This window comes from Panthera leo, chromosome F2, assembly GCF_018350215.1.
Source record: "Panthera leo isolate Ple1 chromosome F2, P.leo_Ple1_pat1.1, whole genome shotgun sequence".
NCBI classification, from domain to species: Eukaryota; Metazoa; Chordata; class Mammalia; order Carnivora; family Felidae; genus Panthera; species Panthera leo.
This window is the reverse complement of record NC_056695.1, coordinates 20719066-20741969: the sequence shown is the minus strand read 5'-3', so window position 1 is coordinate 20741969 and position 22904 is coordinate 20719066. Positions and strand designations below refer to the sequence as shown.

Genomic DNA, 22904 nt, shown 5'->3' with positions numbered 1-22904 from the left:
ATTCATTTACATCATTGCATGGAGCGATGTTTTTTTCATTTTCACTTCAATATAGTATTCCATTGAGCAAAAACACTATAATTTATTCATTCCCTTGTTGAGGAACCCACTGGATATATACTTTAGGAGTAGAATTACTGGGTCATAAAGCGGACATGCTCAGCTTTAAAGGACATTGCCAAACAGCTTTCCAATGTACATTTCAAGTTTTCGTTTTCTAATTGTTTTCAACATATAGACATACCATTGGATTTTGTATAATGACCTTCCATTCCAGAGATCTTAAATTTAATTCTAATAGTTTGTTGATTCTTTTGGACTTTCTACATGAACATTCATGCCATTTGCAAATGATAGTTTTATTTCTTCCTTAGTAATAGTTACACTTTTTTTTTTAAAATCACATTGGCTAGAACTTCCTGTAAAATATTGAATATAGTAATAGTGGACATTCCACCCCCAATTCTCTTTCCTAATCTGAGGGAGAAGCTGTAAATGTTTCATCATTCAGTTTGACACGTGTTAGAGGTGCTTTGTATATACACTTCATTATATTGCAGAAGTTCTCTTTCATTCCATGTTTTTAGATGCCAAAATGGTATTTTGTTTAGGTATAATTTACAGATAACAAAGTGAAAAAATTCCAGCCGTACAACTCAATAATTTTGACGAACCATTGTCAAAATGTGACCATCACCCAGATCAAGGTTTTCTTAGGTACATACTTAGGAGAGAACCGTTGGGTCATATGGTAAGTATATGCTTAACTTTAAAAGGAAGTGCCACGGTATTTTCCAAAGTGGTTGTATAGTCCTGCCAGCAATGAAAGAGAGTTCCAATTGTTCTACATTCTTGCCATTACTAGAAATTGTTGGTCTTTATAATTTTAGCCATTCTAGAGGGTGTGTAAGTGGTATCTCTTGTTTTAACTTGTGTTAGTTCCCTGATGACCAGTGACTTTGAGCATCTTTTTCTATGTTTATTGATCATTCACATACTTTTGTAAAACAACTTTTTCAAGTCTTTTGTCCATTTTGTTATTGAGTTGTTTATTATTAATTTGGAGGTGTTCTGTACTTATTCTGGATACAGTTATTTTGCCAGATAGGTGTATTGCGAATATGTTCTCCCAATCCGTGGACTGCCTTTTCTCTTCCTAGTGGCATTTTTGATAAGAAGTTTGTGATTTTAATTTTTTTAAGTTTATTTACTTATTTTGAGAGAGAGAGAGAGAGAGAGAGAGAGAGAGAGAACCAGCAGGGGAGGGGCAGAGAGAGAGAGAGCAAGAGAATCCCAAGCAGACTCCACACTGCCAGCACAGAACCCAATAGGGGGCTTGAACCCACAAACTGTGAGATCATGACCTGAGCCAAAGTCAAGAGTCAGACGCTTAACTGTCTGAGCTACCCAGGTGCCCCAGAAGTTTATAATTTTAATGGAATCCAATTTATCATTTACTTTTCTTTCCTGGTTAGTGTCTTTCATATCCTTTTTAAAAATCTTTGCCTATCCCAAAATTGTAAACTATTTATTATCCCAGTTTTCCTTGTAGGAGGTTTTTATAGCTTTAGTTTTAACATTTAAGTCCATGATCCATCTCTAATTTATTTTTATGTATGGTGTGAGGTAGGAGTCAATATTCATTCTCTATACCAATAAAGAGTTGTTCTCACACTATTTATTGATAAGACTTTTCTTTCTCTATTGAATTTCTTTAATGACTTTGTAAAAATTCAATTGACTGTGTATTTAGGCATCTATTTCTGGACTCACTATTCCGTTCCATTGATGTATTTGTCTATCTTTACACCAATATCACATTGTCTTAATTATTGTAGCTCTATAGTGAGTATTAAAACCAGTAGTGTCAGTTATCCAAACTGTTCTTCTTCAATTTTGTCTTGGCTTTACTTGATAATGTGTATTTCCATATAAATTTTAAAATTAGCATCTCAATTTTCACTGAAGAGACCTGCTGGGATTTTGATTGGGATTGTAATAAATTTAGAGATCAATTTGGGAAGAGCTGACAACAATATTGAGTCTATCTTGCACATCTTTCGTTAAGTAGATTCCTAAGTATTTTGTGTTTTTTATGCTTTTGTAAATGTTTAAAAATATCATTTTCCAATCATTTCTTGCTATGTAGAAATATAATTGATTTCTGTATGTGGACCTATATCCTGTGATCTTGCATTCATTTTAATAGTATATAGATTCTTTTGAACTGTGTCCACAATCACATCATCAGTAAATAAAGATGGTTTTACTTCCTTTCTTTTTATTTTCCTACCTTATTGCATTGCATAAAATTTGCAAAGAGGCTAAATAACTTGCTTCTTAAGTTCACACAGTTAGTAAGAGCCAAGATTGAAACTCAGTCAATTCCAGAACACCCTGGAATGAGTGAAGGTACAGTAAGTATTTTGTTGCTGTTACTACTTCAGAAGATATGGCTAGAAAAAAAATAGCGTTATACTGAAGAGTATAACATAAAGGATTTTAATTGTATTCTGTAGGCAATGAAGGATTAAGTGTTTTCAAGTGGGACAGTAATAGAATAAAAGTGGGTATATTAATCTTGTGACAGTGTTCAGTATGATTTGTGGGAGCCCCTCATTCATTTACTTGTTATTTCATGGTCATTTCTTGAGGCTGTATTGTATTCTAGGCATTGTTATAGGTACTGAGGAAAAAAAGGTGAAGAGCATGTGTTGCCTAAAGTGGTAGGGGTATTCAGTGATGGAGAACAGAATCTCAGCACAATCTGTTAGCCATGCTGCAAAATCAGCTTTATGATCTTGCATAAATTAATTTCTTTGAACCTCGGTTTTCTCATATGTAAAATGGAAACAATAATGCATGTAAGGCCTACTTCGACTAGAAATAAAAATATGTATAATATGCTTGACCTATATTAGACACATTTATTGTAGCTATAATATTTCAGGGATTTGGAAAAAGCAAGCAATAAGAATGAACAGTTGGTCAAATAGTTGTTCTCAGTAATCAAATTGTCAAACGAATGTTTTAATTGATCCTCCCTTCCAATAATTACATTTCAATGGGATGAACTATAGGTTTTCACTTTTACAATTTGAAAGTAGAGTGTACCAAAATAGAGGCAACTGTTGCTATGCACAGATCTAGTCAACATAATAATATCCCTTCATGTTTGTATAAAAAGTTTGAGAGTTAAAGTACACTTATTTACATCATTTTGTTTGAGTAATGCAACAGTTATACAGATGAAGAAACAGATATTTAGTGACTTGTCTAAGGTCACATAGTAAGTAGCAAAGTGCAGTTCATGTTTATTTGCCTGTCTTCTATAGTTGTTGTTGTTGTTGTTGTTGTTTTTACCATACCATGTTACCTCTCATTATATCATGATGCATGCTGGTAGTATTAATAACACAAAAATAGTATTGAATCTTCCATTTTTATGTGGGTTAAGTATGAAGACAGTAAGTACCTTGAAATTGGGGAAGAGAGGCAGCCAAAATAGAAATTTTTTACCCTATATACTCACATTGTTCTCATTTTTTTTAGGCATATTGTTAAATATATAAACTATCATTTTTCTTCATATTGCATTTATAATTTGGCTGGCCTTTTTTTTTTTTTTTTTTTGGTTTGTCTACTTGCCTCATCCACTCAGTCTGTCAAGTTTCTGCTTCTACTAAATTTCAGTAATTTCCTTCCCCTTTATGATTTGTACCCACAATTTTTGTGCCCACAGTTTTTTCCTTATTGGGTTGTCCTCTGTTGGTAATATACCTAGTTCCTATATCTTTGCTTTTTTTTTTCTTTGCATCATTAAATCAACTTATTTACTGCGTTTTCTTCCTTTCCGTTTTACATTATCATAGTGATGATTCACTAATACTCACGGCTAGTTTCTGTAACAATTATTCTGAGGTCTCATAGGAATCTAAGTTCTATAAAAATACTGAAAACATTTTTTATAAACGTATTTTAAGAGCAAGGTATTGGAGGGTCAGGTGGGGAAGGGGACATGGAGATTGGATCAGATACTAGCGTTTATATTTTACAGATTCAGTTAAACTTTTACAAAAACATTACGTGAGAGCCACAGTATGGACAAATTAGAACAAGATGTGGTTGAGAGGCCTGATTAGTTTACAGTGTAGTGAAGGAGAAAGACTAATACATAAACAACTCCACTACAACACATTATTATTAGAACGACAGCATGAAGTGCTGAAGGAGCCCAGAGATTGTATTGGAGAGCAGAAGTTACAGGATTCCTCAAGGCTCCAGGCAATTGAGTAGCAGCTGGACATAGAACATACTATGCTTTGCTGTCAGATTTGTTTGTTTTATTTTTGTGAAACAGTCATGTATCTTGAGCATGTAGTAAGTTTATTGAGAAATATGGAAATGCAATGGGGAGTTGTTTGCACAGATATCATGGGTGGTTTTTGACAGTGTGAAATACACTGTTGCAGAGGACTGATGGACTCAGGACTTCTGCCAAAAAGAAATCAAGAGAGAGAATCTTTCCTTTATCACAACTCAGTGTTGGGGTGAAGACAGGAGAAAAGATCCGAGGGCAGCAATGTGACAGACCTCAGGTGACTACACCCTCATTGTAGGAATGCTATGAACTAGTATTTGGTGGAAGAAGACAATCCATAAAAACCCTCCATTTCTCCATTTTTTTTTTGGAGAGCTGTGGGTTTTCAGGGAACATAATTCTGTTATGCAAGGCAATTAAATAATCTTTAAAAGTTTACTTAAATTAATACACAGTCAGTGCAAACATTATGAACACTGTAGTTAAGTGTACAAAAGAAACGTGGAAGTACCCCTTTACACACCCACTTATTATACTCCCCAGTGCTAACAATTTGTTGTAATAGACTTCCATTTTCCATCTACACACACACACACACACACACACACACACACACACACACACACACACATTTTCTTTCCCAAAATAAAATTGGTAGTATTCCCACAAATTTGAGGTTGAAAACATTAAAAGTGTGGGCTTTGGAGCCCGCCAGGACTGGGCACAAATCCTCTCCAGCTTCCTGGCTGTATAATCCTAGGCAAATTACTTTATTTCTTTAAGTTTTTTGGTGAAGGATAAAAATGGTAATTACCTTGTAAAACTTGAGTATCAAAATCTATAGCGTATATAAATTACTCAGGATACTGCCAGGCACATAGTATGTGTTCAATAAACACTATTATGGTCTATGGCAAGTGACCTTTCTGATAAGACTACAAATAAGGAAATCTGTTATGCAAATGCTGTTCGTTTTTTCCAACTAATTATATCTAAGTTGGGAAGACCTTGCTTTTCCAAAGCATAAAACTAATCCAAGTAATATTCAAATGAGAATCCTCCTCCAACTATTGGCGCAACTCTCCTGCGTCCCCCCAACATCGCTTTCTGACTCTAAAAAGTGGACTTTCCAATAAAAAAACTTTTGTGATTCATCCTGGGACAAGAATGCTCCACCAGGTTAAGTTTTACACACTGTGGGCTCTTTTGCTTTATTATGCGATTGCTGGGTGGCACGCCTTTCAGTTCGCCTCCTGCAGTCGCATCCCTCCATCCCCTCTGGAGTTACGGCTGCTGCAGGAGAAGCCTATCCTCGTAGGAGCGGGAGACTTGATGGACGAGGGGGCACCTCCGGGCTGTAGCAGCAGACGCTGGGCGTGTGAGGTGCGCCCTAGGGGGGCAGGCTGCTGGCAGAGGGGCCCGGTCTGCGCGCCGGCGGGAGGCTTTTCCCGAGACGAAGCTGGCACTTGACTTTCCCCGATCTTCGTCCGGGGCATCTTCCTTGCCGTCTGCAGCCCCAAGAACCCACTGCCTCCACTTTGCAGCCCCGGCCTGTCCTATTCTCTCGCTTTCTTTTTTGGCACTGCCCTTTGCCCTCCCATGGAGTCATCTGTTTACTCTCCCTTCACTTGCAGCCACCCATAGGTCACCCTCCCTTTTCCACATTCACCCACTTTGTCCCCTTTCCCTCTCCCCCTCACTCTTCACCTCTCCCCGAGTCGCCTTCTCAGAGGAGTCTGCCGACGGAGATGCTGCGGACCCCGCGGCCAGGGTCTGCTCTCCGGAGAACCCTCCGTCCACCTTTGTCCCCTCCCCGGGGGCGCAGGAGGCAAGTTTCCGCCCCGTCCTTTCCCCAGTGACAGGACTTGGCGGCGGCCACGGCCAGGGAGGCGGAGGGAGAGACGGCCTTGCTCCCGAGCCCCCTCCCCTGCTCGCGAGCTCGCGCGGTCTGTGTCTCTCTCCGCAAGTGCGGAGACGCGGAGGAGGAGGAGGAGGGAGTTGGGGGAGGATCTCCATTGAAATAAACAACCAGGCAGCAGTTATTAACACGGGAACATGGCGGCCGCAGCCTCAGCCACAGCTTCGGCGGCGAAGGTCAGCGCCGACGGCAGCCGGCACCTGACGGCGTGACCGACCCGAGCCGGTAACCGCGCCTTCCCTGGGGGCCGTGAGGGAGGGCGGGAGGCGGGCGGCGGGCGGGGGGCGCCGCGTCCCCACCCCCGGCTGCGACTGCCCTTCCTGCGCCGAGCCCGGCAGAACCGTGCGCCGCGGAAAGGGCTGTTTTTGTGTGCGGGGACCGCTGCCGGAGTGTGCGGAAAACGGGAGTTGCATCCCGGAGGCGCCGCGAAGCTGGGGAGTTGGGGCTTGGGGGGTGGGGAGGGCGGGAAGCGGCGGGGAGACGCGGAGTCCCTGGGAGAGAAAGGAGGCGCTCCAGCGCTTTGCGAGAGCTCTGGAGACGAGTCCCGGAGCGCGAGGCGGGCGGAGGCTGCAGCCCGCGGCGCCGGCGAGAGGTGAGAGCCGAGTCGCGGCGGGGAGGCCGGGGGCGCGGGCGCGGCCCCCGCCCGAGGAACCTGGCGCCCGCCAGCCCGCCCGCTCGGTGCGGGGTTGGCGAGAACCGAGGCTCCTGTCCCCTCAGGGGGAGAGGGGCTGAGACGGGAAGGTGAATCCTGAGAAGGTGCATTCTTTAATGGAAACGCGGAGCGACTGCAGCGGAGGGTGGGTGTCGGGCGAGGGGAGGCAGGACTCGGGAAGTGCTCGGGGGTGTGTGAAGGTGAAGCGCGATGTCAGGGGCGGCCGGCGGGGTGAGACGCTGGGAGGAGGGGATCGGCGGCCCGGCGGGCGGGCCGGGCCCGTGTCAGCGCCGGGGGCGGGGGGCGAGGGGCACCGCGCGCCGCGGGCGGACGGGAAAGAGCTGCGGCGGGCGGGGCGGGCGGCGCGCTCGGGCCGAGCAGGCCGGGCCGCGGTGGGGGCGGGGAGCCGGGGGCCGGACCGCGGCGGCGCCGAGCTGGGCTCGCCCCTGACTTAACTTTCTGGGTGCGGGCATGTGTGCAGGAGGCGCGCTGGGGCCGGGGCTGGGGGCGGGAGGCGGTCCGGGAGGTTCCGGGTTGGCTCGCCAGCGCCCCCTTTTCTCTCCCCCTTCTCCCCGCCCCTGAAGGGACAGGCCCTCAGGGCCCCAGGCGGGAAGCGGGAGGGGCCCTCCCGGCCGACTCGCGACGGTCACGCCCCGCGCCCGGGACACTTCTCCTTCGGGCCGCTGGGGGCTGCTGAGGGAGGGGGCCGGGGTCGTCGTTGCGTTGTGGAGCTCCCGGTCCCCCGCCCCTCGCCCCTCCGGGGAGTCCCGGAGGCGCCTCTTCCGAGATCGGGGGTGGGTCGGTCCCTGGTTAGATGGTTCCTCCCTCTTCCCCCTCCCTCTAGTGGTTTCCGGGGCCTGCGGGACCGAGGGGCGGGAATCGGGGACCCGAGCCCTTTGCACTGGCCCAGAGCTGGACCGGGCCTAACGCCTTCTGGGTCTGTCACTGGTAGGGGAAACTTTCCCAAACCGGGGACCAAGCCTGAACACCTCCTCCGCCACCTCGTCCTCTAATCCCACTCCCACTCCACCTCCTCCAACGCCTTCCCCTCCCACCGACCCGAATCTCGCTGCGTGTGACTGATGGGGCAGTGAGCCAATCGAAGGCGGGGAGCTGACCTGCCGGGTGTCGGTAAGCCAATCGTGGGGACGGGAGGAAGGAGGGGGGCGGGGTTGCTTCCCGACCAGTTAGAGCCGAGTTGCACGCGGGGCGGGGGAGTCATGGAGACGCCGAGCTAGCGACTCTTGTCCATCCCTAGTCACCCGTTCCTTGGTCTTGGTGTAGTGTCACTTATAGGGTCTCTGACCCGGGAGGCACGTAGTTTATGCGAGATAGTGTATTTTTCTTGGCACCACACGAGACGTCGTTTTGACACGATGAGGTCTAAAGCCACTTAGGATGTGGCAGTAACTCTCCGAGGCCCGTTTCTAAAATGGCATATGTTGTAGTGGTCTCTTCTGGACCTCAGCGACCGGTTTATGTGCAGAAGATCATAGGAGTTATTAGTTTGTTTCTTCCTCACTTTCACTCAGCTACTCCAGCGTGGGGACAGTGAAATTTGAAAGGGTTCTCTGAAAATGAAGGCGTCCGGATAGTCTTACGTCAGTTGATTATTGAGTGTAAAGCATCATTGTTTGTAATGGCTTCACTGGTTCCTTGTTTAATTAGACCGCCAGTTTCCAAAGTGCACTTGAAAGTTAGGCTTTGGGGATGGCATTAAAAAAAAAAAGTTGTCGTTTATGGTATGCGTTTTGTTTTTTTCTTTTTCTTGAGTAAACAAAATGAAGTTAGGAACCAAAGCATCACTGTTTGAGACGTAAAGCGTTGGTATTTAAAAAGCAAAGCTAGTCAAAGAATATTTGTCTACAGAAAAAAAAAAGTCTAAGTGAAATGTAGTTTGCTAGATTACTTCCCGCACAAAAGATTCTTAAAAATTAATTAGTTTTCTTCTTAAACACTGTTGAATTGTACAGTGTGTGGGTACTTTTCTGGTTTATGCAAGGTTAGGAGACCTCTTTGGCTGTTTTATGCTGGCTGTTGGGTTCAGTTCAGTGACTTCCTCAACTCTTGACTTTTAAGAATAAGGAGGATAGGTCTTTGATTCTCTAGAAAGAGCACAGGTTGCTCGGCAGGAATAAGCTGCCTTTTAAAAAGGCAGCAGCTGGGACATTGCTTTTTTATGTGTGTGTATGTGTGCTCCTGTCCTTTGTTGGTGAGGTTTAGTGCACACTGACAGCAACAAGAATCCTTTTCCCAACTGGAATTTGTAAAAATCTTTGGGAGTTCAAATAATGAATCCTACTAAACTGAGAATGAATCCATTCATTTTGTGTTAAGTATCCCATGAATTTAACTAATCTTGGGAGGCTTATTATTATTATTATTATTTTTGGAGGTACCTTATGTGCATGATATTTATCTCCTCTATAGTGGTTTCTCAAGCTTTTATAAATATTTGGTTACCATAAGAAAGAATTGACAAAGAACTGTAGTTTTAGGGAACAGTATTAACCATGCTCTATAAATGTGTTCTGTTGTAATATACCATTCTCCAATTTATCATGTGAATTCTTAATTCTGTATAATTTTGGATGTTTGTGTAGACAAAAATTAATTGCATTTTGCTGTAGCCTTTGAGGTGTTATTTTAGTGACAAAATCTAAAAACTGTGAGGATAAAACAAACATTTAGCTGCTAGAAGTAGGGAATGTCATAAATAACATTCAAAATTTGACAACATTGAAAACCCCCATTACTAATTTAGTTACTGATGGCCACTCTGATGTGTGCCCTTCTCTCTCTTTTGTATGCGTAAAAGCAACACATTAATTTACTTCATTCTCTACAATGATCCTTGAAAATGTTCTCAGATTCTTGGTGGCAGAGAGTATCAAGTCCCTTAAAGCCTGGCTGGGGAGGGGGGGACCTCTCAAGCATATGGAGACATCTAGAAAAAGATGTGCATCGTCAGCTGTGATTCCATTGTGTGCTCTCAGACTAGATCTGAGCCTTCTTCCTCCTGGGGATTTCAGTCTTAACAGAGGAGTTCTTTGACTTTTATATGTCAGGGTACTGAAACGGAGGGTAGAAAAAAGCTCACCAGTTCTGAATTTAATATTTTTTAGATAGTTTGGCTCTGATTTTTAACCTTGCATTGGTTAAATACAATTTACATGACTTTCATTCACTGGTAGAGGAGTATTTCACTGGAAATGTAAAATGTAAGGATCGGAGGGAGACTTGGGCTGGGTTTGAGTGCATAAAAGGGTAATGCTCCTTGGTTGGCTATATCTATAGCTCTATCTTATTAAAGGTTTCCAAGCCTCACAATCGAGGACCTGTGAGCATTGCTTTCATTACACACCCTATATTTAAGGATTCAGAACCTTAGCTGTTTTAAATCACATCAGGGTGAAACGTGATCCATAAGTTGACAGATTGAATTTCTTAGGAAAAAAAAATGATTGCATTATATTGGGTTTAAAAGTGATTCTTTTAAGCAATCTTAGGAGGTCAGCAAAAAAAAAAAAAAGTCAACAGTTTTTCTAGAAGGTCAGTTTTCTGAAATGTGCAATGTGTTCTTGATATTTTGGCTACTCTTATGTCGTGGTTGAAATTATATTTAAAGACATAATTAATGCTTAGCTATTTTTATGGCAGAACTGCTATTTAAGAAATTATTGGCTTTTCAATATTCTGTGTTTATAGTTTTGTTTGGTAATTTATGTTATTACATGCTCTATCAATTTTAAATTAAGATAATAGGAGGGAGAAAGAAAAGTCACTCCTTTAAGGTATTGGTCTTTTATTGCAATAAATCTTAAAATCAGCGGGAAATTAGGATCTTTTCCCCTAACGAAATAATCAAACTATATTTACATACCAATAATGAAAGCCATTCAAAGGAAAACAGAACAAAACCCTTAGTTTTTTATACTCTCCTATCTGAAGCTCATTTACCACAATGCCATGTTTTTTAAACAAAAAAATATTCTTAGCGTTTATTTCCTTTTTTGTTTTAAAGGGTTGTAGAAGGGTTTATGAGTTGCAAACTAGAAAGAATGTTATGTCATGTTACTCTTTGAAGTCTATTAAAAGTAATGTCTGCAAAAGCTGTAAAATACAATTTTAGGTCATAGACCCTCAATTCAGACAGCATAAAGAAACTCATACTTTATGGAGTCTAGGTACTAATTTGTAATAGAGGTGGGAATGTGGCTTCTGTGAATATTTTAGAAGCTGGTGTAGTTTTTCTAGCTGTTGTAAAACTGAGGCAAAACCGATTCTGAAAAGACTGGAAATCTTAAAGGTAAACTTGTGTGTTGAAGGTAACTGAAGTGAAAGGACTACATGATTGTTGGGTAGATCACAATAGGGCTTTTGGGGCAGAGAGTTTATGTCTGTCCTATGAAATGTTCATCAGTAACCACATTTCTGGCTTCCAATGGCTATAATGACATAATGCAATTGTGGAAAAAGTGATTCTAGGACAATTTTCAGTTGGTTCCCTAGTTGGAAATTTCTAGAGGAGCATTAAATGAACAGAGAATCTATGGGGATGCTTTACCGAGCTGCTTTTGAGGCTTTTGGACTTTTAAGTAAGAAAGAGAGGAGAACTGCTTGTAGGTAAAAGTTATTGGCAACTAGTTAAAGGTTCTGAAAGAAAAAATAATTTTTAATTTGAGTATCAGTTGATAAGATACATGGAGAAGTGGAGTTGGCAGGTTAAATCTGGTAGAACTTATGCCTTATAGGGAGCTAATCATGACCTGTTAAGAGATCCTGATGGGTAACTTAAATCTCACATTAGGCTTTTTAGATCTTGTCTTCACATTCTTGTCTCCTTTAACCATTGTTTCATTTATTTGTTCACTTATTTATTTGATGAGTTTTTGAGTATCCTCCCATTGGTAGTTTACTTTGATAGTATAAACCGTTCATTACAAATCCTGTGATTTAAGAGGGAACAGAGTGGGTGATTTTTAAAAAAATGTTTATTTATTTTTGAGAGAGACAGCACAAGTGAAGGGGGGTGGAGCAGAGAGAGAAGAGAGAAGGAGAGAGAGAGAGATCTCACGACTGTGAGATCATGACCTGAGCCCGAAATCAAGAGTTGGACGCTTAATTGACTAAGCCACCCAGTGCCTAATTGATTAAGCCACCCAGTGCCCCTTAATGGATGGTTTTTTTTTTGGTGGAGGAGGAGGTGGAAAGGGACATGTTCACCTTAATTTTCAATTAGCTTTGATACTAAAGATCTGTTTGTGTGTGTGTGTGTGTGTGTGTGTAATTTTAATTATGTATTGTCAGAAAATGTTACTTTGGGTTTGGGCTGAAAGTAGGATTATACGTTTGTAATAAAAAAGTTGTTAAATGTCCCCTTGACTGATTAGCTTACAATCAAATAAGTTTCCTTTAACGAAGGTATGAATATTTATAATTAGTGTTGTTTTATTTTCTCTGGAATTGTGTCAGTGTAGTCAGCGTGGCAATCTTCAGCTGGTGGAAGGCATGAGGGCAACAAGGCAGGGACCTCCCTGTTTTGTGGAGACACTGCCTTGTGGCTGCGTTAAGGCTGACACATCCTGGGCCTTCATACCCTAAGTTTCTAAAGGATGGAAAACTCCCTGTGCAGGCTTTCCCAGGTGTTCTGCTATGATTATTTGTTTTTCTAGATTTAACTCGTTCTTGCTCTTGACTAAAATGTCTGTATTGGGAGAGTAACGACAATACAACATAACCGATAATAGCATTGAGTGCCCAACAACCTGTTGGGGGCTTTCTGAGGTGTGTGGGTTTTTGTTTTGTTTTGTTTTTTGTTTTTTTGCCAAAGCCCTATAAAGTAGAGGTTACCTTGTTTTCTGGAAGATGAAGCTTCAGGGAGGTTAAGTCATTGTGCATATGAGCAAAACGTTGGGGGGAAAATTATCCTTGACCAGCGAGTGAGGGGAAGCCGATCATGAGTATCAGAGGGAATGGCGAGCCTAAGAGTGTCTTCCTTGTAAGAATCTGATAAAGAACAAGCTTGCAGGCTGTCAGTCTAGTTGTTTAGCCCATGAGAGGGATGAAGAGATGTGAGTGGTTCTGGTCCTGCAAACTATGCCGGCAGGTGTCTAGCAAAGTCTTGCATCAAGGCAGGCCTATCCCTGGACAGGCGTTACTTAAGATCTACAAATAGTCTCCAGCTTTTTTTCCTTTTTTAATGTTTATTTCTTTTTTGAGGGGAGAGAGAGAGAGAAACAGACAGGGTGTGAGTGGAGGAGGGGCAGAGTGAAGGAGACACAGAATCCGAAGCAGGCTCCAGGTTCTGAGCTGTCAGAACAGAGCTCGACGTAGGGCTCGAACTCACGAACGGTGAGATCATGACCCTAGCTGTAGTGGGACGCTTAACCAACTGAGCCACCCAGGGTCCCCAAAAGTCTCAGCTTTTTCGGCAGCAGCCCAGTGTTTAACAACTATTAAATTGCAGGGTTCTTGTCTTTTAATGTTCAAAAAGTAAGAACTGGAATGAAGTAAAAATAGGTAACATTTATTGAGTATTTCCTAAAAACCTGGTGCAGGGTTAAAGCACCCTTACTGTATATTCTTGTGTGTTTCTCCCTAACACAGTGAGGTGGGTGTTCTTGTTATCATTCCTATAATATAGTTCATGCAGTGGAGGCACAGAACTGTCAAGTAACTTGCCAAGGGTCACACAGCCAGACTACCGGAGAAGAATTTAAACCCAGGCCAACATTGCCCCTCAGCCCTGCCCCCTTAGCGTGTGTTCTCTTAGCTAGTGGGCCACACTTCTTTCAGCATAATGTGGTTGTGTCTTATCAAGTGCTTCCTTGAAGGAACACAGATCAGTGATTCTCAACTAGGGAAGAGGAAAGGGGTAGGAGCAGATTTTGAGAAGGCACAGTCTCACAATAAAAAGCTAAGAAAATAAGCTCTAGAAAACTTGATTGTGGGGGCTAGGGAGAAAACAGATTGAGAGGACTATAGGGGATATAGGTTGAGAAAGGACGAAACACTGATACAGATATTTGGCTTATATCTTTACACTATGTTTAATTCTAGTATGTTTCACTATCAGGTGGTGATTGTGTGACGCATGTTTTACAGATTTTGTGCAATCTATGTGGTGTGGATGACTTGGTGTTGAGATACCGTAGTCTCGAAAGAGGGCTGATAATATATTCAGTCATCTGACTTGTGCTCTGCTATTTGTGGAATTCTTCTGTCTGCTCAATTGTTTGCAGGGAGTGCGGAGAGCTTTCAGGGGACTCTTTCACCTATGCACGCGGGGGGATTAGCGTGCACTGCCTTTAGTGCTGTAGCTTCTGGGGACTGAAGACTTGTTGTCATAGATGAAAATATAATGCATGATATTTTCTGTTACTCATTTAGTGTGTCTATATGAAATGTGATCCCACATATTCCAAGGCTTCACTTGCAGAGTGTGAGTGAGTTCTGGAAGTTCCTGTTGTTGCTGACTGACCTCTGCCCATTGAAGTACCCATCTAAATGAAGATTCTTTTCTAGCAGATTATTTCTGCTTATCAGATCAGCTCATTAACCAAACATAAAACGTCTTCCCTTGCCTTTGGTAGTACAGTAGCATATGTAAGAATATTTGATATTAATTTATCTTAAAATTTGTTTCTATTAATATGCTTACCGATGAAAAGCTTTCAGTTATTGTCAAAGTGTAAATTTAAAAATGGAGTTGCATATCTTAGAGAAACTTACAGTTTCACTTGAGTCATTTCTAGGCCATTTCTAGAGTCAAACTAAAGGGAAAATTTAGATAGCTATGTGGATAACAAATTTTTAAAAATATATTTTTAGGGACATAGAGCATGTGACTCTGGATCCTGGGGTCATGAGCTTGAGCCCCACGGTGGGTGCAGAGGTTACTTAAAAAAATAAAAATACAATTTTAATGTGCTTGTATATATTTTAAAAATAGCATTACTCATAAGTGTGTTTATCAGGTAATCACCTCTGGTTATTATTGAAACATAGGTGCTGAATTCTTTCACATAACTTTTAGATTCCTGAATAAGGAATATGGAAATTCCTTGCTAAAAATCTGAATGTCAAGGGTGTGAATTTCTGCATATTTAACATTAATGCCATTTCTCAAAATTACAGAAGTTGGTCTCAATAGTTATGGAGATAGGCAGTACGGGCTGGCGGGGGGTGGGGGCTTGAGAAGATTCTCCTGTCCTGTATCTGCCTCCTTGTGCCTGCAGCCTGATGTGGGTCATAGTGTTGGGTATGCTGTGCTCTGAGACTAAGCTCCTGCATGGCTCAGTACTTTGAAGTGAGGATGGGATGGGAAATAATGGGACAACTTTGGACTGCTTCAATTTGGGTATAGATCTTTGTAGACTTTTTTCCTCTGCTTTCGTTTATTTTTCTCCTTTGGCTTTCTCTCTCTTTTTTTCCCTTCAAGTTAAAGACAGATGATGGCTGGTAGTGAAGGGAACACGATCAAGCTTATGGAGGAAGTCTGTTACTATCATTAAGTATTTCATGTATGATCATGATCTATGGTTTGCCCCTTTACCAAACAGATTGGCTCTGCTAACAGCACTTAGTGAAGAAGCTAGCTATTTGTTAAATAAGCCATTAGGTTGAAAACAGATCACTTAACAGGCACAGTGCAGTAATTGGCTGATTTGTTGTTGGAAGTTGGTCGGTTGCTGGACAGCATTGTGGTCTAGTAGACTTGGGGGGCTGAGTCTCTGTTGTCTAATAGGATTGAGTATTACACTCCCTAGCTTTTATGTGTTTTATTTCTTCCTTGTTTAAGGATATTGTTACAAGCTCTATAGTGTTAGATGTCTTGAAAGTGTTCATTAGATTCAAGTGGTCCAAATGGCATAAATTGGAAATATTAAGATGATTTAAGATTGATGAAAATTGTAACCAAATTCCTAAAGCCTTAGGAATGTCTGCCTCTTTGGAGTTTCTGGTAGTATATTGTATTTTCAATTTCTGGAATTCCATTTTGGGGCTTATGTTATGTGTATTTTTCTTACTGCTGTTTTAAGTAATAATGTCTTGATTCCTTAAGGCTTTTCTGTAAAAGTGTGATATAAAAATATTTATCCCATTTAAAAAATGTCATTTTTATTGTAGCACCACTAGAATCTTTTTGAAGTAAACACGTAATAAGTATAAATAATGGAACCTAGTGAAAGAAGTGGATGTCATGTAAAGCTCTTTGATTTATGCTGTACTACCTTTTAAGCAGGAGGTGTGTACAGTTAATTAAGAATTTTAATAAATGGGGCGCCTGGGTGGCACAGTCGGTTGAGTGTCCGACTTCAGCTCAAGCCATGATCTCGTGGTTTGTGAGTTCGAGCCCCGCGTCGGGCTCTGTGCTGACAGCTCGGAGCCTGGAGCCTGCTTCACATTCTGTGTCTCCCCCTGTCTCCCCTCCTCCCATGCTCATGCTCTGTCTCTCTCTGTCTCTTAATAATAAATAATGAAAATAAAAAGAATTTTAATAAATGAAAGGCTTTAGCCAGTTAGAACACAAAAAATGACATGATATTCATTGTGAAGTGAACATATTGACAGTGACAGTTGATGGTAACAAAAGTCAACAAAATGCCTGGACATTGAAGGACATTAGAAAACACAATTGGAGAATTATCCTTCTGGTTAGAAGATGCTCACATAACAGCATTCTCGTAATCATTGGTGATCTCATTTTAATAGTAAATATTTTCACTTTGAGAAAAGGCATTCAGGAGAAGATTGTCAGGAGGTAAAGGGAACCCCAGATATTTGACTCTAGGAGAGCAAAGCTTTAGGCAGGAAGGAATTGGGTCTGGATACCTCTGGCCTGGCCTTGTGTGCTGGTGGTAGGGTCATTGAGCTGGACCTCCTGCAGAGGTTAGGACTCCCCCTAGGAGAGGTGCCCTCCCTGCCCCCCCCCCCCCCCCTTACTATCACTGGGGGCAGCTGCTGACCCTGTGGTGGGGAGGAAAGGGAGAGCCTGTGCCAGATGAAACGTGGGTTAAGTCCCAGGGCATGAAGGTCCCAGATGCTCACCTGCACAACTTTTGTTTGTGTCTGGGTCTCCCACCAGGAGCTGGCCGGCTCTCATGTATAACATCTTCTGATCTGTATCCGTAATTCAGGCAGTGCTGACGGCCTGTGCCCTTGAGGCACCATTGAGCCCCACAGCCCTTCCACCCCCGTGCTCTGTGAGGTGAGAAGTGAGGGGATTCCTCCACCTAAAAGCAGTTAAGACCAGGTGAGACAAGGGAAGACCTTCAGGGGCTTGTGATTTTCAGAGGCTGAGTTCCTTGCCTTTACCTGGCTTGGCCTTCAGAGGAGTGAGGGAAGCTAGCACCTCGCCAAGGGATAGAGTTTTCTTTGCTGTGGGAGCCCTTTTCCATTCCCTTCTTGAGAAATTTCCCATTGAGGTTCAGGTGTTTCCTGCAGGTTCATCGGAGATTTTCTGAACCTGCCTCAGTTGTTCATAGTGGTTTATTGTCTTCGACAAAGAGATCGAGTGTATAATGGAGATGGGGGGAAAGCTTTCAGAAAGAAGTTGAGGTGGCGTGGAAAGGAGTTGCTGTGTTGGATCTAGGCTAAAAAGGTTAGGACCATGTAGATGCAAGATATCAATGCAGTAGAACAGCCTTGACTGAAATGTGTAAAATAATGAAGGTGTATATGGAATAAATCGAGAGTAGCAGGTACAGGCCCTTGCAGCTTGAAAGACTTTCAGGATGCACTACTCCTTTTTCCACTTGATCATACTGAGCAGTTAACTTATAGTACTTGAGACTTTAAGTGGGATAGGCTATTTATACAGGCTTTATTTTTTTTTGGAAGGTTTAGATAGATAAATGGTGGCTTAGTTCCTAATATCAGTAAAACAAATGAGAATTTTTGATATACATTCTTTGGAGCTTAGCATCAAGGAGAAAAACCATAAATTAAAATGCTCTGAATAATCAAGCATTAAAATTTGCCTACTGTGTTCAGTAAATATGCTTAAAATGATTGTATGCATTGGCTTATCTGAATGCAACAGGTACAACAGGAAATAGTACATGTTTTCTCACTGGTTTGCTAAAAACTGGGTAGTAAGTATGGAGTACATATGTGTATATTTTTTGTTCATTCTTTCTCCCCCTCCCCCAAAATAGTATTATAGAACAGCTTAAAACCTTTCATTTTTAAACTGTATTTGGACTGACTGAACAAATTCTCCTTTTGCACTGTAAGTCATTGATAGACTGATCTTCCCCAAAGACCCCTTTTATAATAATACAATTCCCTACACATCACAGAATGATATTCCTAAACACTTACTAGATAGGTCTATCACAGACCCATTTTTCCCCTATTTGTGCTTTTTACATGAGCCTTTGTACCCATTAGTCTGTTCTTCCTGGCCTCTCGTGAGCCTGTGTTGACCATGCAAACTCACGCTCTTTGATTTTGCCCCAAGAAAACTAATGAGTTATTCTGCAGTTCAGGAAGCAATCCTTTGATATAAAACTCAATTTATTGGGAGTTTATATTGTTCTCAGTTAATAGCAGAGCATATGATCAAAACAAAGAGACATGGAGTCCAGCAGTATTCAAATGTTATTAGTAAAGATGCTTATTACATTGCTTACAGATTTTATTAAAAAAAAAAAGATCCACTTACCTTCAAAACAGAAACAATAAAGACTTAAATTTTGGGCTTTGTTGCTTCTGTAAAACTGAACATTTTTCACACTGAGACTTATTATCTTTTCCCCTGCAGAATATTTTGACACTGTGGTGAGAAGAGGGATTAATAATCTCAGTTTATAGTGGAAAGAGGAGAAAAAAGGTAAAGAAAGCCTTGGGGAAATTCAGTAGTACTGGAAAGGTAATAAAACAAAACCAAACACAAAGAAAGTATACCAGGGTTGGCACTTAAATACTTCCATTGAAGAAGTGATAAAAAAGAGAATGAAAGCGTCATTTGAAGGGCTGATGTCTCAATAGATAAATAATGAAATTCTACAACTATCCAAAGAGCAAATCCCTCATAGTCCACACACAATATATACTAGTGACAACACCTATAAAAACATTCTCAACCTCCTTCCCAAATCTCTACTTAAACAATTATTCTCTATTTTGTGGGATCATTTTATTTGCAGAGTAATTGAGAAAGCTATCTATCTATCTGTCTGTCAGCTATTTACATTCTGTCACAAGCCAATTGTATATTAAAGTAGTAGAAACAGTATACACCTCAGGTGGAAAAACAGGGTGGTGCTTGTGATGTACAGGGTCATATCTATATCCTTTCCTTAGCTCCTGTGATCTTCAGTAATGTGGTAGAACAAGTGGCTAAATAACGGCTATTTCCATGCTGTGTATGCTGCTGCTTTCTCCCTCCTTCTGTGTGTGTGTGTGTGTGTGTGTGTGTGTGTGTGTGTGTGTGTTAGATAAACTATTTGAAAGTAAATTACAGATGCCCCTTTATCCATAAAGCACACTGCCTTAAAATAAAGGCATTATTTTATAGCACCGTATACAGTATGAATGGGACTATTCAACCCAAGAAAACTAATGTCCAAATAACAATTCTCTGATCAGTTTTCCCAGTTGGCCCCAAACTGTTACAGTTTTGGGTTTCAAACCAAGAACTAATCAAGTTTGCTCACTGTATTTGACTCTGTAGTCTCTCTTACTATGAAAGATTTCCCCTAGTTTTTACTTGTTTGGTTTTTTTTTTTTTTTTTAATTTTTTAACGTTTATTTATTTTTGAGAGAGAGAGAGTGAGAGAGAGAGAGACAGAGTGTGAGCTGGGGAGGGGCAGAGAGAGGGAGAGACAGAATCCGAAGCAGGCTCTAGGCTCTGAGCTGTCAGCACAGAGTCCGACACGGGGCTGGAACCCATGAGCTGTGAGATCATGACCTGAGCCGAAGTCAGACGCTCGACCAACTGAGCCACCCAAGCGCCCCTGTTTTTAGGTTTTTAGACTACTTTTTAAATGTTTTTTTTTAAGTTAAATTTCATTGTGGCAATATCTATAAAATTTGCCATCTTATAATTTTTTAAATAATTGAGTAGTGCTAAGTGCATTTACATTGTTGTGTAGCCAGTCTTTTCAGTGTTTACTTCAGTTTCTCCAGGGACCTCTGGCTGGCTCAGTCCAAAGAGCATATGATTCTTGATCTTGGGGTCATGAGTACAACTTCCCAGGAGACTCCTAGAGTTCTCTGATGGTAGACCTTCTCAGAGGCAGCATTCCTCTGAGAGCCCCACGTTGGTTGTAGAGATTACTTAAATAAAAAAAAAGACTTCAGTTTCTCCAGAAGTGTTAAGAAAATTAAATTGTTGGGGCGCCTGTCTGGCTTATTTGGTGGAGCATGTGACTCTTGCTCTCAAGGTTGTAAGTTCTAGCCCCATGTTGGGTGTAGAGATTACGTAATAAAATTTAAAAAAAAGATAATTAAATTGTTAAATATGTTAATGAATTTGATCAGGGCTGAAGGATAGCATAACCTTTGAGAGCTTATTGCTTGAGATAGTGGCATCTTAGGACTTTTTCTTGGCATGCCCCTTCTGAATGCTCCTCAGGTCTGGGCCCAGACATACGTTGTTCAAGTGCACCATAGGGAGATACACCTAATGCTGAGGGATGCAAACATGGAGGGAATGCTGCCTCTGAGAAGGGTTACCATCAGAGAACTCTAGGAGTCTCCTGGGAAGTTGTAGATTTCTCTTTTAGGCGCAGGATGGGGGTTGAGACGTTAATTTTATAGCGCTTGGCTAAATAGAAAGCTTTTATTCCAACACTTGTTTGGAGTAACATTATAGAGACAAAAATTTGCTGGGATTTTATGGAGTTTGGCAGCTTGGGTTTCTTGAATGCTTGACTGCACAACTTTGAATTTGAAGCTTTCTGTTTCTTTTTCCTTTTTTTCTTTTTTTTTTTTTTTTTTTGCAGTGTCTTCATTTATTCTCCCTTCAGACCTTTTGTGCCTCTCCTCCACCCCCATGATTTCCAGCTTTCATTTCTATTTAACCTCCTGTTCTCTTCATTATAGAGAGCCCTCTTGTCTTCCCTTGAGAATCACAGTGGATATCTGGGATTCATTCTCACTTTGAGAAATAGAATATAAAAGTAAAACTCATTCACAGGTGTGCAGATTATACCAGAGAGGTACCTCGTTTTGTCACCTACCTAATCCAGCGGAGAAGTAGTTATTATTTTAAGTAGGCTTCATTCCCAGGGCAGAACCCTATGCGGGACTTGACCTCACGATCCTGAGATCAAGACCTGAGCTAAGATCGAGTGGGATGCTCAACTGACTGAGCCACCCAGGCGCCCCAGTAATTATACTTAATGTAGATCTGGAAGCCTCAGTGGAAAAGTTGTGGGTGGGAAAAACACTACCACTCAAAGAAGACAAGAAATGACACAAGAATTTAAGAAAACTCCAGTATAGCGCTCAACTTGAAACTTTTAGGCTTCTGGAAAATAAAAAACAAGGTTATCTTCTCTTACTCTACCTAATACTCTCAGGGAATGGAGTATTGTTAGGCTAATGACCATGAATCCTGTACTTGCTGCCTCCCTGCGACAACAGGACAAAACAAAATATGCTGCTCAGGAATAATGAGAATGTTATTGAATTAATATTTGTACTGAGAAATCATATACCTGGGAGATGCATAAGAGACATGAAGAATGGAAAGAAAAGTGGGGCTGCACTTAGTCCTCTTTTTATTTAACACATCTGGACAATTTTAAAGTGACTAGAATTTAAAATAAGTGACTCAGAAATACCATTTTCTGATACTTATTGATTGATTGCAAAACTTTCCTGAGCTGTCTTTCAGATATACTAAGTGATAGCCCTCTTGTTCATCTCTTTTTGTGTGTATTGTGCTGCTTTTTAAAAAGTTTCAAATGTTAGAAAGGGTTGGACAAAAAGTGTAGTTGCATTTCTGAGTGGCTGCGGGCTACATTCCAAGCAGATAAGGTAACAGGTAGCAGCATGGCTCAGCTGAGAGGGAAGTACTTCATGAAATAGAACCAAAACAGGGACATGATGGACAGGTGGGGGAGGGGCACCAAAATAATATAAAGAAAGTGATATTATTATAAAACAGGTGCTATACAAAACCCTCAGAAAAGGAGTGGTTGTGTATCTAATTTTTCTGGTTTTGTTTTTTATTCCTTTGTGAACCTCGTATTTTTAAATGAGCCATTTAGAGGAAAATACTTTTAAAGATTTTAGTTTTTAAAGTAATTTCCACACCCAGTGTGAGGCTTGCACTCACAACTGCAAGATGAAGGGTCGCATACTCTACTGACTAGCCAGCCAGATGCCTCAAGGAGAAAATACTTTTAAAATGTGACGTAGTTTCCCATCAGGTTCTGCACTGACAGTGCAGAGCCTGCTTGGGATTCTCTCTCTCCCTGGGATTCTCTCTCTCCCTCTCTCTGCCTCCCCCCCACCCCCATAAATAAACTTTAATAAAATGTGAAGTATTTTCCTGTTTTCTAAACCGATTTGAAATGTGCTAAAATTCACTAAGGTCCACATCCTTTTCTCAGTTACTGACCTGTTTGTCTCTCTATCATGTAACTGTAAACTGCAGAATTCTAGGTAACTCCTGGACTTTCTGTCTCTTCACTGGGTGTTACTTTTTGTGTATGGTGTGTGTGTGTGTGTTTAAATGACAGTGTCTTTTGTCCTTTCTGGTTTTCTGCATTTTATCTGCTGTGGGTTTAGAAGCCAGATAACCAGATTTGCTTGTTCATTCAGCAAAAATTTAGTGAGCACTTCCTATATATAACCAGACAATGGGAACACAAACATTAAAAAAAGAAAAGGCCCCTATCCTTGAAAATCTCACAGAGAAGGAAGGAGTCACGTGGGCAAGTAATGACAACATATGCATTAGAATAGGAAATTGTATTAGAGGGCTAGTCATATATTTTATGGGGGCAGATGTTCATTTTGTGAGGTGAGGGAAGGCTTTATAGCTGCTGGAG

The 22904-nt window shown here is 41.5% G+C and overlaps 1 protein-coding gene across 8 annotated transcripts in view; it reads left to right on the top strand.

Moving 5' to 3' along the window:
• The first annotated feature begins 6145 nt into the window (after positions 1–6145).
• Positions 6146–22904, top strand: part of NCOA2 (nuclear receptor coactivator 2) — a 289097-nt gene continuing 272338 nt past the window's right edge. For 4 of the 8 annotated variants that reach the window (XM_042924346.1, XM_042924354.1, XM_042924353.1 and 1 more), the window contains exon 1: positions 6146–6464. The gene's annotated coding sequence lies outside the window, so the exon portion shown is untranslated. Of the gene's footprint in view, positions 6465–6752; positions 6832–7337; positions 8023–22904 lie in introns of those variants that run through there. The other 4 variants (XM_042924352.1, XM_042924348.1, XM_042924350.1 and 1 more) reach the window with 2 other exon arrangements.